Consider the following 13,571-nt stretch of genomic DNA (forward strand, 5'->3'; position numbering starts at 1 on the left):
ACTGTGATTCTTTGAATCAAAGATGTTTTGACTTGCTGAGTGCAGAGATTTGTGGAACGTAGAGCACCAACAATAAGGCATTGCCCTTGTTCTTCACATCAATACAGCAGGTGGCTTGAGGTAAGTTTCATACCATGAGGCAACCCAGACTTCTACAAACAGCATTGCTAGACCCAAGATGATTACCTGAGATATGCATGTGATTAGCTTTTTAGTAACAGGAAGAGTTACACATCAAGTTGTTGAAAACTACTTCTACTATGAAAGGAAGTAAAGACGCACAGACCTACAAAACATAGTTGTCATAAAATATGAATTTAGTTGAAAGAAGAATAACACAAGCTTGAGGATAATTGTAATTTTATTTTGGCCCTAACCAAATGTGATGTGTGCAAGGAGCCCACCTCAGCACCTATTGGAACAGCTCAATGAAAAATGAGGGTACTATCACACCAGGAGAACTCACTGGGGAAAATATAGAGCAAAAGTAATCAATTATCACACCTTCTACTGCTTTCCCTTTGCAGAGGCCCCTTGATTATGTAAGGGAATTAGCTATCGATCAGCTAAGTGAGTCAGCGTTACTGCCACCAGCCAGCTCCACCAGCCAGTCAGCTAAAGCAACACAACCGCACAACTCTGCTCGCTAAAGCAGCACTGGCTGGTTTAGCACGCCACATTTCACTTGGCGGCTGAGTTACGACAACTGGGGAGGGGTGTCGAAATGAACAGATGCTAATTTTATAGGGGAGTCAGGCAGGCTAACCAAGGTCAGCAAATGTGAGGTGACATGGAAGAATCATGCCATATGCTATAAGAGTTTTGAGATGCGGAGTGTAGGCAACATGCAAGATCTATTTGCACGCTCGTTATTTCAACAATCATCTAGAAACGATTCCATGTTTACGCAGGAGAGCAATTAGGTTTGGAAATGTTCTGAGAAAATCCCTGTAAATTTGAAGGGTTAAATTGTGGATTGACACTATGTATGGCAAAATCAATGCAGTGTTATACATTAAATTTACAAGATGGACTTTTCTATATGCCTTGTACTTACATATCTTGAGTCATATCAGAGCTCTCTTCTCTGTTCTCTGGGGAATCTTATGTGAGCCACTACTACAGTACCCCTACCACCTTTTTTCAAGGTGTTGTGCTCATACAAGATATGCACAGCCTCTGGAAGAACATCAGGTCTCTTACAGACATAATAATGACATAAAGATACTGTGTGGCTTATACCATGGATCCATAAACCAAGCCAATGCATAGTTTACATTAATTGATCATATTGCACAGTGTCTTGACACACACACTCTACAGTATTTTACATGGATATTAGAATGGATTAAATAATTTTAATGTAATGTGGTATTGACTTCCCCATTGTGTTCACAAAGGTTGGGAGAGAGAAAAGCATCTTGCCAACTCAGTATGAAATCTGCACCAAGCATGTAAAAGGGTTATTATTCAATGTTTCACCAGTAGATAGTGACACACAGTTAATTAATGGGAGAATCATTTAATGCTATAATGCCACATTCTCTCTACAATGTATTTTATGGAACTCAACAAACTGTCTTAAGAGTTTGAACTTATCAGTTGTCACGTTTTGCTAAATTGCAGTTGCTTGGGTGCACAACTTTCCCAGGCCAGGCATGCATGAGCAACTAACTGTATCCTCCAATTAACCAATTTCCTCAAATAATCTTCCAAGTAGCAGATTGCATTGCTTGTAACATAAATCCAAGTTACTTTTATGTGCTTTAACCAAATTGTATTTTCAAATAAGTAGTCTCCTGTAAATTGGAATTATTGTGGGCGAGAAAAAGGTGAATTCCGACAGGGGGTCGGCAAGCAGCGGGGGGGAATGGACATGCATAAGAATATCGGCAACCTCAACGCCAGCCACAGTAAACACTGGAATTAAACATGGCACACATACGTGTTATCCTGAATGAAAGTCCACAACTAGTCTGTGTTTTAGCCACATTTATGGTGAGGGTGGAACTGCCTGTTTTGCTTGAGAGAGAGCTGCAGACAAACACCCTTTGGTAGAGAGATCACACATCGAAACTCAAAGCAAATTAACAGTAATGGCTACTCCAGGGGGAATTGAAAGCACATCTTCTGTGGAAAATACCTGAGTGGCCAGTCTCTCTGGGATTAGAACTGAGTGCAGAGGAAGTTGTTGAATACACAAAGCAGAGGAGGCAGATGGCAGGAATCCTACTTGTATAGACCTTACCAAACCTAATTTTCCCTGTGGTGGGCAGTTTCAATTGACAAACACTACTGTTTGTTTGTTAATTTGTTTGTTTTGTGTTTGACTGGGTGGGTAACCTTGATCTGTGTAGAACTACACATATAACCTCACTCACCACCTAGTGAGAAACAGCATAAACACATGCTAGTGCACTGTAAACCACATACAATGATCCTAAACCATAAACGTGTATTTTTTGTTCTTACAAGGCCTCTGAAAAGCACAAAGCTATTATTGAGGTACCCATGGGTGTTGTAGTGTCGCACACCACAATCGAAGCTCCAACTTCAGTGACACGTTCCAGTGTCAGTAATTGATGTCCTGCATTATTAGCTCTGTTCCTGTGCCATTAAGAGATCTTCAGTGTTAGTAACTGGCTGCTCCCAGGTCCCTGAGCCTCAATGGTGTGTGTCGTGCCACGGCCAAGGAAGGGAGCAGATTAAAATCTGCCACAACTGAGTGCACAGAGGACACTCAGAGCTGTTTGGAGCCCGCAATGCAGAGGATGATACTCTTTTCAGATGGAACCCTGTCATCTAACCAATTTTACCAGCCGTTGTGCTATTTTATACATTCATACCCCACAATGGTATACAAAAGCTGAGTTTTTCAGTGACAAACAAAATGTAATATCTGGCAGTATTATACACTCGCCCTTTTTGTACGGCCTCATTTATACCCATTGAGTCAATAGACCTTGCTTATGCACATACCATAAAGTAAATAGTAATTTTACATTCATAATCGTTTATGGGTTTTCTTGCAATTTAAATTAAGCTTATTGATAGTATTTTTACTTTCAACAAGTCTGCTTCTTGTGGTGTGCACTTGCTTCATCCATGTACAATACTGTACGTATACAACCCTGAAGGAAACTGAATTGCATTTCATGTACTGTAATTTGAACTGATGCAGATTAAACCTGTAGAGAAGCTTGGTATTTAGGAAAATATTATATTAGAGAGTGATAACGAGGTGTTTTTCCATTCAAAGGCTATTTAAATAACTGGTTTTACATTTTGGTGGATGTACAGTAAAAGCAGGGGACCTAGGCAGTGTTCAGTTCAGGTTTGACCAAATATGATAAATGCTTTTTTAAATATGCCAATGTTATTAGTTTATCCCATAGAGGGGGATTTGATAAATGCATCTGTTGATGCTTTAGAACACATCATATGGGATTTGAGCTCAATTAGATTGGTGTTTCAACATTGTACAGTCTCAACCAGGCAACCCAGTCAAAAGTTAACCATAGCTTGTGTCCAAATGGCACTGAGCTAGTTGCCATGGATCTCATGTACTCTAGCCACCTGACTTATTTAAAGAAGATAAACTTTTGTAAGATAAACTTCAAAGATAAACGGTATTTGAGGAGGATAGTTGAGGACAAATCTAATGCACATAATGATCCAACATTTCATGACCCACTTCCTAATATGAGATGATAAAAAATAAATAAATGTGGGAATGATTAATACAAAAACTGTATGAAAGTTTAAAAAGTAATAATCTTTTCCACAGCTCAACATTAAACCTTCAGTTCAGATGGCTCTACCCCACCCTATAATTACTGCTTACACACATACCTTTATTTATTTCCCATTTGTCTGCACATACCGTAAATGTTATTTCAATAGGAATCAATTTGGATGATGAAATCGAGCCTTATCTGCTTCTCAGTAAACCGTGTTTGTACCTCTGTGAATAAAAACTGCAACCCTGAAGACGTTTCTTGAGAAGAAGACGGGTTTTTGAGAAGTATCCAGGTTCAATATTCTAATAATCTCACACACGTGCTGCCATGCCAAGTCAAGACTGAAGTTAACGAGAAGCAGAATACGCTGAAACCTTCTGTGGGATTAAAAGCGAGATTTGCATAGCTAAACAATGAGATCCCTTGAAGCTGACAGCCGTTAGTGTGCCAGCTTCATAAATCAATAGGAACATCAAATGTGACAACTATAGATTTAACAACTTCTTCGCGAACCTCAAAGAGAAAAAGTTCTCTTCACTAGTTGCCTCACTTTTTTTCTAGTATGAAGCCGCAATAAGGTGCTATTGACTGTGACGAGGAACTGTGATCTGGCATTTCAATTCTCCTCTAATCCCCCCTCGGCTGCTTTTTGAAATCATCAGCATTTCTGGCAACTGCAGCTTCTTTGCTGGGAATACATGTCTCTTAGTTAATATTATAAACACGTAATCTATTGGAAATCTCTCCCCTCTCTCTCTCCAAGCCTGAATCATCCTGTAATAAACATGGTGCAAGAAAACAGAGTCCAATGGGAGGAGCAGAGGAGATCACAGGAGCTGCAGTAGAATTTTAAAGATCCATTATCTCAAACTGGCCAAATTTAATAAGCACTAGGGGACACGGTAGTATTAAATCTATCCTTTCTCTAATGAGAACTCCACCAAAACAATGACGTTTTTAACAGAAAACCTTCTTCCTCTGGTTGAGAATTGATCTGCAGAAGGTAAATCTGGCTAGGGGATGCAGAGTCAGATGTCAGAAGAATTGCAGAGGAATTTAGCTGATAATGTATATTTTGTGCAGGGGTTGTCTCATAATGATACATTTTTCTATATATATGTCAATGAGAATGGATGGAATAAAGAAAGTATTTGATGTTTCAAGTCTTGCATGAGGTACCTCTAATTGATTACATCAGTGATGAATTGCATGTCATTGCCTACTTGAGCATATGTGTAAATCAGATGGTTGACAAGCATCTCCTTAAGGTTTTGTAGGGGGTTTACATTGACCAACCAACCAAAACGATGTCCCTTGATGTAATGGAAGAGGGGGGAACTGGACATTGTATATTAATATTAACTAAATATGCTGGAACTGCAGTTACTGTACTTGAGTCTATGGGTTAAATTATAGTAAAAAATGGTATAAGTAAAGTTAAATGAAAATGATATTAAATGACATGACATATGAACTGCATCAATTACAAGGCAAACGTAACAAAAACAAGTTTTTACATCTAATCTAAATGAGCTGCAGAAACCACAGCAACTTCTGGAAAACCCCATACATCCCACAAAAATATATATTTCCGGCAATTACTTTGTTCAATTCTTAAATTAACTTAAGCCCTACTATGATGCATTTTAAGCCCTAATGTGATCTGTGATCTGTACTTTGATGATTGCTTTATTTAAATCTCGTATTGTGTTTTGTGTTTATAACATGTAGGTTGTGAGTGTGTGTCCTGTGTTGTGTGTTTTGATATGTTCTTGTAATGTTTTAATTTACACTCTACTGAACCAGGGGGGTATTCCAGAAAGCAGGTTATGCAAAATAACAAGGTAAGTTAACCCACCAGCTGATTCACAATGTTGCAGCAACCTACTGGCAATGTTGCTACAACGCTGGGTGTCAGCTGGGGAGTTAACTTACCTGGGTATGTCACATAATCTGCTTTCTGGAATACCCCCCTGGTGAAGCCGAATAAGAAACAAATAAATAATGGATTATAAAGTTCATCTTTCTATAAATCTATCTTACCTACTCTGCCATGATCATTATAAATTTGATACAGAGAAAGAGAAAGAAGAGAGCAAGGAGAAGAATGAATTAAAAGGGGAGATGAATATACAGTTTGACTACCAATACAACAAAACAATGAGGTGTGAGAACCAAAGCAAAGATTTCATCCAGCAACTCAAGTGTTTAGCATATAAGAGGTGTGGGCAGGGTGTCTCCCAATCCACAGTTTCAAAATCAAAGATCTATAATTGAAGAGAAGCCTCACTGGCTGTAGCACTTTAAACCTGAGTTGAAAGGTATAATTTCTAAAACAGCGGTAGCCGTTACTAAAGTGTGGCTATTCAACAAAATGTTTCAGAGAATGCTCTTAGTGTCCCAATAACTTTCCTCTGTCCTTCATCCACTGACTGAAATACAAATGACCCAAGAACAAGCATATTTCCAGTCTTTAATGGTCACATTTCTCACAGCAAAATTTCCTCTAATCCATCCAGTAAATGACTAATCAATCATAGCACAAATGGCATTCCTCTGAAATCTGGAGGGACGTTATAAACGCAATCAGTTGAATTGCTTGGAGTGCAAAACTTGGACTCATATTAAATCTGAGACTATTATTGCCTTTTCAAAACAAAAACCAGATACTCCACACAAGTGTCATTACACTACTGCACATCATGTGAAGTTTGATACAACAGTTTGAATTTAAAAAATATATAATACAATAACAATCTATAACCTATAAACAATCTCATAGGATGGAACTGCATAATTTGTCATCATAAATGTCAATCATAAATACAATAGTCATTTGATTTTACAAATTGCATTGTGGTTGGAATTTGTCTTATTTTCTTATCCTTTATGGAGCATAAATAATATATTTTTACATGTGCAATTATCTAATATCTGCTGTCTCTGTACTATCCTCTCTCCTTCAATTTTCCAACTCAACTGTTTGCAGTCTTTGCCCTCTTTTCTTCATTGCCAGTAAAGAGGCCTCACAGATTGCTGAAGACCCATTTGTCTCTAATAATTGGGTTGGAAGACTTCCTGACAGAAGTGCTGGAATGAGGGGCTAACTGTTTGCAGGAGGGTCAAACACCTGTGACATTTAATATAAAACATTCAAGAACTACGAACATCTTTAACCCCACATTCTTGGCAGGGTGAATTGTGCCACAAGAGTTACTCACACTACAAGTCCATCTTCTGATTTCAAAATGTGATAACATCTCCCAAGTAATCACCACAACATTCTCCAAAGAGACACCGTTCAATGATTAACCTAAAAGTCAAACCTACTGCCATTTTCCAACTAACCCCCTCCCGAATAGCTAGCATGCAGGCCACGGATTCTCCCTGCCAGCAGAATACTGATACTTTGCACCTGAAATAGGGCTTTTGGAAAGTGGCACATCCAGGTACTTCACAATAGCTTATTCCTGTAACTTTTATCATGTTCCAGTACTCCTGTTTCTAAATTATATATAATAATTGATCTTAAAAGGACTCAATTGGCAATAAGTTGTAACAGTTGTGGCGATAATATATGCAATGTACTGGCTTGTCAAGAAATATATAAATCTATATTTATTGAGGTAATTTGTCTTTAGCTATTTCCTGCTGTATTTGTAGCAGCTGTTAAGCTTGAAAGTTAATGCTGCGTTCAGGCAAGTGATGTAAACACCCTCACACTTTTGAACTGAGGTTATTAGGAGCATGTTAGTCTTTGGCATTCTCCATGGCTAGTCGATTTTAATATAGTTTCCAGATGTCCTGCACACTTTATTAACAATCAGGAACCTACCTGTCCTAGCATACATAATTTTGCATAGCATCACTATTATGACTTGATAACCTTTTTTGCCTCAAAGATGTCTTCACCAGCCTGCAGCTACAGCATAATGAATCCACACTAGCATTGTGACCCACACAGCTGCCTGGAGGAGAGAATAACACCTAATGTGCTGCAGGCCGTGATTTTGTAATTCTTCTATACCAGTGAATTCTGAATGCACTTTATAAAAAAAATGAGAACCAACTTTCTTATAAGAAATTATTTGCTCATGTGGTGAAGCCTTAGTGACCCTTAACAATTAGTAGCCCTACACTACTTGTCTCAACACCTCTCCTGTGACAATTGCAGTGGAGTTTAAGGATTCCCGAAATTAAAACATACCATTTTATCAAAATTATCATTCTTTTTTACTTTTGGCCATTTACAAGAAGGTCTTTACGAAAGATATTCTATTTGTGACTTGTTAATTAACATGCACCATAGAGAAGATCTAGTTGACTGGGGTGGGGGTTTTCGTCTCACTGCAAGTAATCCTTGCATCTCCAGAGACTGTACATCTATCAAATGAATTTGGAGCCTCTATTCTTCTGATCAAAGCCTTTGATCCCCTATTAAGCTTACTCTGTGAAATGGTTGTGGTGCTGGCCAAAGGACGGAACTAATAAATATAGGGATCTAGACCTGAGCCACTGGGCCATTGTCCTTCCAAAGAAAAGTTTGGCAGATGATGTCAAACTTGTTTATAATAAGTTGGTCTGTGCTGTGTGAAAGCATCTATTTGGAGGGTAAGGACTCTTTGAAACAATATTTCTAGTTGAATATACTGTGTAGACATATTAGTATTGATAGAGCAATGCCCTAACTATTACAAGTTGAATTCAAAGTGTTTTTCAATAATCTTTATAAATCTTTAACAAAGGTCTACGCCAGTGTAAATACATTGATCGGGTTACCACTGTATGCACCTTTAATTTATTCCTACAGGAAAGAGTTCTACTGTTCTACCCCACCTAAAAGCCCATTTGTGATGTAAATTCATACTCTCAATATACATAGATGCATTGAGGCAAGGACCATTCATTCACTTACCTGACCAATAAATTATGACTTTGAACAAAGGCAGACTTAGTCTAATCAAAAATGCATTCCAAACCAATGTGTGGGCATGCCCCTTGGGAATGCACTCCTCGTAGTCAAGGTTTTGTGAGCAATCAATAAGTTCTTCTTTTCGCACCACCTCTTTGACTGTTGGATCAATTTATGACTGATGTGTTTTCAACAGCCTTGTGCCATCAATGAATTAATGGTCACATAGCATCTGCAATCGAATTTTTGTGTCTTAACCGATTATGCTAACAAAAGGGCTTTTGAACTACAAGTAAAGTAGACAAAATGAAGTCAGACATATACCGACCCTACAGCAATCTTATACAGTATATATTGGCCTTGATGTGAACTAGTGCACAGTGCCCATGATGCAGTCGGTGATTAAGATGTCAGTGAGACACACAAATACAGATTCCTGGAACTATAGATAGTGCACAGTGCCCGTAATGAAGTAGGCAACACACACATACACAGATCCCGTTATCCATTATATTGTCTTACCCCAACAAACCTCTAGACATTTACTTCATTACATAAGTCATTTGATGCATAATGGTTGAGCCAGTTGTCCTAACTGTAGGCCTAATTTACCATACAGTGCTGCATGTACAGTTCTGCCAAATGGGTGTTTGCTATGTTTACATTGACATTTGTATTTTTTCCTTCATGTCTTGTATTTTCTGTACATAAATAAGACACAGACAATCAATCTAGGAAGCTAAATTTGTAACACGTGTTCCTGTCGTATCCCCGTATGCGGCTCACTATATCCAAGCCTCAAGAAACCGAACGAGGAGGCTAAAGTGGTAGGAAAAGTGGTTGTTGGCTCGTTTCGACACCATCAACTGACCGAGGAGCAGGCTTAAATCATCAAGTTACATGCAGTGCCCATGACGCGACTGAAGATTAAGATGTCGCTTAATTGATTTGGTGGCCCAGACACACACAGATATTCCTGGAATTATCGATAGTGCATGCCCGTGATGCAGCTGGTGATTATAATGTCCTGTTTATTTGATGTTAGTTTAATTGGAGTTTGTGCATATTTGCAATGTTCAGGTAGAGTTTTTGCATCAGTAAACACATTAATTAATGTAACAAAATTCACTGATCTATAACCTACTAAAATAAAGGAGGCCTATCCACTTGATATTTTCGTTATGTTAGCTAGCTAACCCTAACCCTTTTGAAAGTTTGAGACCAAGCTGCTTTGCCAGTTGGAATTGGTCCTCAACGTTTTTTAAGGAACTCCTCAGTTTGAACACTGGTTTTCTTTTATTGGCAATATCATGTTACCTCTGCTGTCATCAATCATGTCCTCAAATGTTTTAGATAAGATCAACAAGAAACACAATTTTTATGGTTGATTGTTGGTGGATGAACCTAAATAATGAACATTACTTCTCAATGAGCTTGTAATGACCATCAGACTGAGCAGGATGCATCTTTTGTGTTGATAGGCACACATTATGTAACAGTGAGCCCCGCCTGCCTTCCTCTTTGCTTCTCCCTCCTACTCTTCCTCCTACTCCTCTGACCGTCATCAAACATACTCTTTCTCAGACATATTTTCTTCTTTGTGCTCACTGTCAAGATGGCATGCACAATGCATTTAAAATATGTATAGCGTCTGCATCAAAGGGGGTTCAAAGAACTTCTGTGGCTAAAAGTGATGACAGTGAAAAGAGTGCTTGAAAGGGGTCCTGTATATGTGTGAGCAACTAAGAGCTGCCCTACACCCAATGCTTTCCCCTGGAAAGTCACTGCAGAAGAAATTGGCTGTATGTCTCTGTCTCTGCTTCCCAAGGGACCTTGGGTTCAATTTATACTGCCTTTTGGAGATCAACTAGTCAACGGGTCTCCTTTTTTGGACTTCAGATAGTAACCTTAGTATTTCTCATCAGTGGCTGGTTTTTAAGATGTCTCAGTGTGATCCACAGCACCTCAGTAGTTCTGAATAGGAATGGTACAGGTCTGAATGACATGTTTGACGCCACATTGACTCAGCTTGCCTTGGAAATCTATTCAGCCCTTTGTGTTTGACATTTAATAAGCCTGGACTTATTGTAAAAGCCTTTTAATGCCACTTAATCAGCATTCCCTTTGCTCTGATCAGCCCCACATCCTCATTCCATTGGAGATTATGCTGGACTGGAAAAGAGTCTTAATCTTAAAGATATTCACCTAAAATCTATTTTTATTAAAAACTCCTGAGACCTGGCAATACATGGCTTTTAAAATGTTTACATGATGACGCGTGTTTGGGTTTGGCAGAGAAGCATTTTAAGGATATTTGTTCTAGTTATGCATCTCTAACTCAACTAACTAGAATGACAATTAAACTTGTCTTTGACCATATCATCATTCCTCAGCTTTGGGAAAAAAGTATTAGACTTTTGCACATTTTGGACTTGTTTGTCTATGACATATTATTTTTCAATCTTGTTTCATAAAACTTTGAGAGTAACTAATAAAAAATACAAAATAAACATTTCAGGCAGTACTTTACAACTTCAACAAATGTACCTTGTAGTACATTGCATGTTCACAACATGGCTTAATCTGTATGTCCAACTGTAGGTAGAGATCTAGCAACGATTTGGATTCTACTAATCACAACCCTGTGAGTTGCATGCCACACTATATCCTGAATTCATGAACCAGATCGATAATTGGAACCAGGGGTCAAATGTATGAAGGCATGCATATGCATAAAAAGGCCATGTGAAGGCCTGCTGTTTGCACAGTTTCTGCTTTGATTAGTCGTAATTCAAAACAGTCCCCACCACCCATTTATTAATTCTAATCCAACACTTTTACAACAGCCCCACCATTGCACCCACTTACCTCCACCTCCATGTTCTGGTGAAGATAACAAATACTGCATACTGTAGAGAATTATTGAAAAAAGCTGTTTTGTTGAACTGTATAATGTACTTATTTATAAACTTATTTATAAACTTGGTTTAAAGTGTATTTTTGATATATATTATTAGGTGTAACAGAGTGAATAGCTTACACAATGTAACACAATGTTTTTAATGCAAACTTGCTGGTCTATCAGTTAAAGATGTGTTTGACTAAGGTAAATGGTCTGAAAAACATTACATGGTGGGCCGAATATGCTCGCTGGACTGAAGTAAACAGTGTATCTTCTAAGAGGCCATTCCTAAAAAACAGGCAGAGTGCAGATTTTCTCTCAAAACACCCCAGGAGTGAAATGTTTGACCTGCCTAGTGTGAACTGTTTGAAGCTCAGAGTGAATGGACTGAAGTTTCACGTGGGTTGTGGATTGCAATAAACCTAAAACCCCTGTCTGTGCTTTTGCAGAACTATTTTAAATCCCATGGTGCTTCACTCTAAGCATAGTTTACTGCATGGAAAGAGCTCTATAAGCTTAATTACACTCTTTCAAGGTCTCAACTGCCACCCTCCACATTCATGAATTAATGATGTGCATCTTGAGTTATTTGGTTAGTCACATCAGGGGACGTGCTGGTCTAAGTCAATTTTAAATTCCACTCTTAAAATGCTGGGATGTGTTACTATCTAAAAATCACAATGCCTTGCATGATGAAATAACTTAATTCTTGATAAACAATTTAACGATTTTTATACAAGGTAACTTATTTTATGCTGGCAGTGAATTTGACATAATTAATTAGGAAACTTCATCTTAACTTCATCTGTCTCTGAAAACCTTATTGTACTAACACACAATTTTTTTATAATGTGTAAAATCAAACGAAAGTTTATCAATTAATTTGACCTTTTTCCAATATAGTCTTTGAGGTATGTGCACTCTGAGGAGAAACATTATCATCCATGTGAAGTGTAGGCAAAATTAAATTAAAACCAAATGTCAGTGCTAATATCCTCAATGCATATTTTAAGCCGTTCAATTGCTTTTTGTCAAAATGAATTCCATCCAAGTTGATTCCCCTCAGTTTAGACATCTAAGTGAAAATGCTATTGAATGCAAGAGTTGGGGGATTCTCCCAAACACTTTCACAGCACATTTCACAGCATCAGCACTGCCTCGGGGCATGATATTGAAAATGGCAGCCTGGTAAAGCTCTCATGGAGCTGAGAGGGGAACCTGAGTCTGGTGAAGTGCATATAATGACTTTGCTTTTGACACACTGTGAATACCAGAGTGCATCAGAGCTCAGCAACCACTTCCTGACCGCTTTGATCCCTTGTCATATACTATTGATCAGATGTTAGGGACCCCGTGTTTTTTTTACAGTTCAGCTACATGTGGTCTAAGGTGTGACAGAATCTTAGCATTGCAGCTGTCTTGCAACATTGTATGGAAGGAATGTTAAAGACCCATTAATGACATGGGATCTCATCAATCAATAAATGCAACAAGCATTTATTGAACATTTACAAACCTGTCAAGATTAACGAGAGACTGCAATGCCTCTGAGTTTGGCATTTACTGTCAAATGACCCGCCCACTGTTTCACAACAAATATGTCATATGAAATTCACATTTCACATTTTCAAAAAATAGGATAAATTGCTGACTGTCAAGCTTGGATGGGTGCTTTGCAGTCATTATTACTACTCAAAATCATGTTGTACAGTTCTTTTGTTTCAAGCTTAAAAATAGCCTTTCTGTAGTTGTGCAATAATATATTATTGTGGAATACACACGTCCCCTATTATTTCAATTACTACAATTAAAATGTATTAATGTTGAGAAACCTAACAATTTGCAATGCAAAAACTCGAAAAATGTTAGATCTTCATTATTTGCTGCTGTAGGAAGGAAATCTGTATTGTTTAACTATACAATATAGTTTAACAATATATAGACTATAGCAACAACAAAAAATCCACAAAGCAAAACTTTTTAGTAATAGTAAATCTTTCAAAAGTTTGGTAGGTTA

This window comes from Osmerus mordax, chromosome 13, assembly GCF_038355195.1.
Source record: "Osmerus mordax isolate fOsmMor3 chromosome 13, fOsmMor3.pri, whole genome shotgun sequence".
NCBI classification, from domain to species: domain Eukaryota; kingdom Metazoa; phylum Chordata; class Actinopteri; order Osmeriformes; family Osmeridae; genus Osmerus; species Osmerus mordax.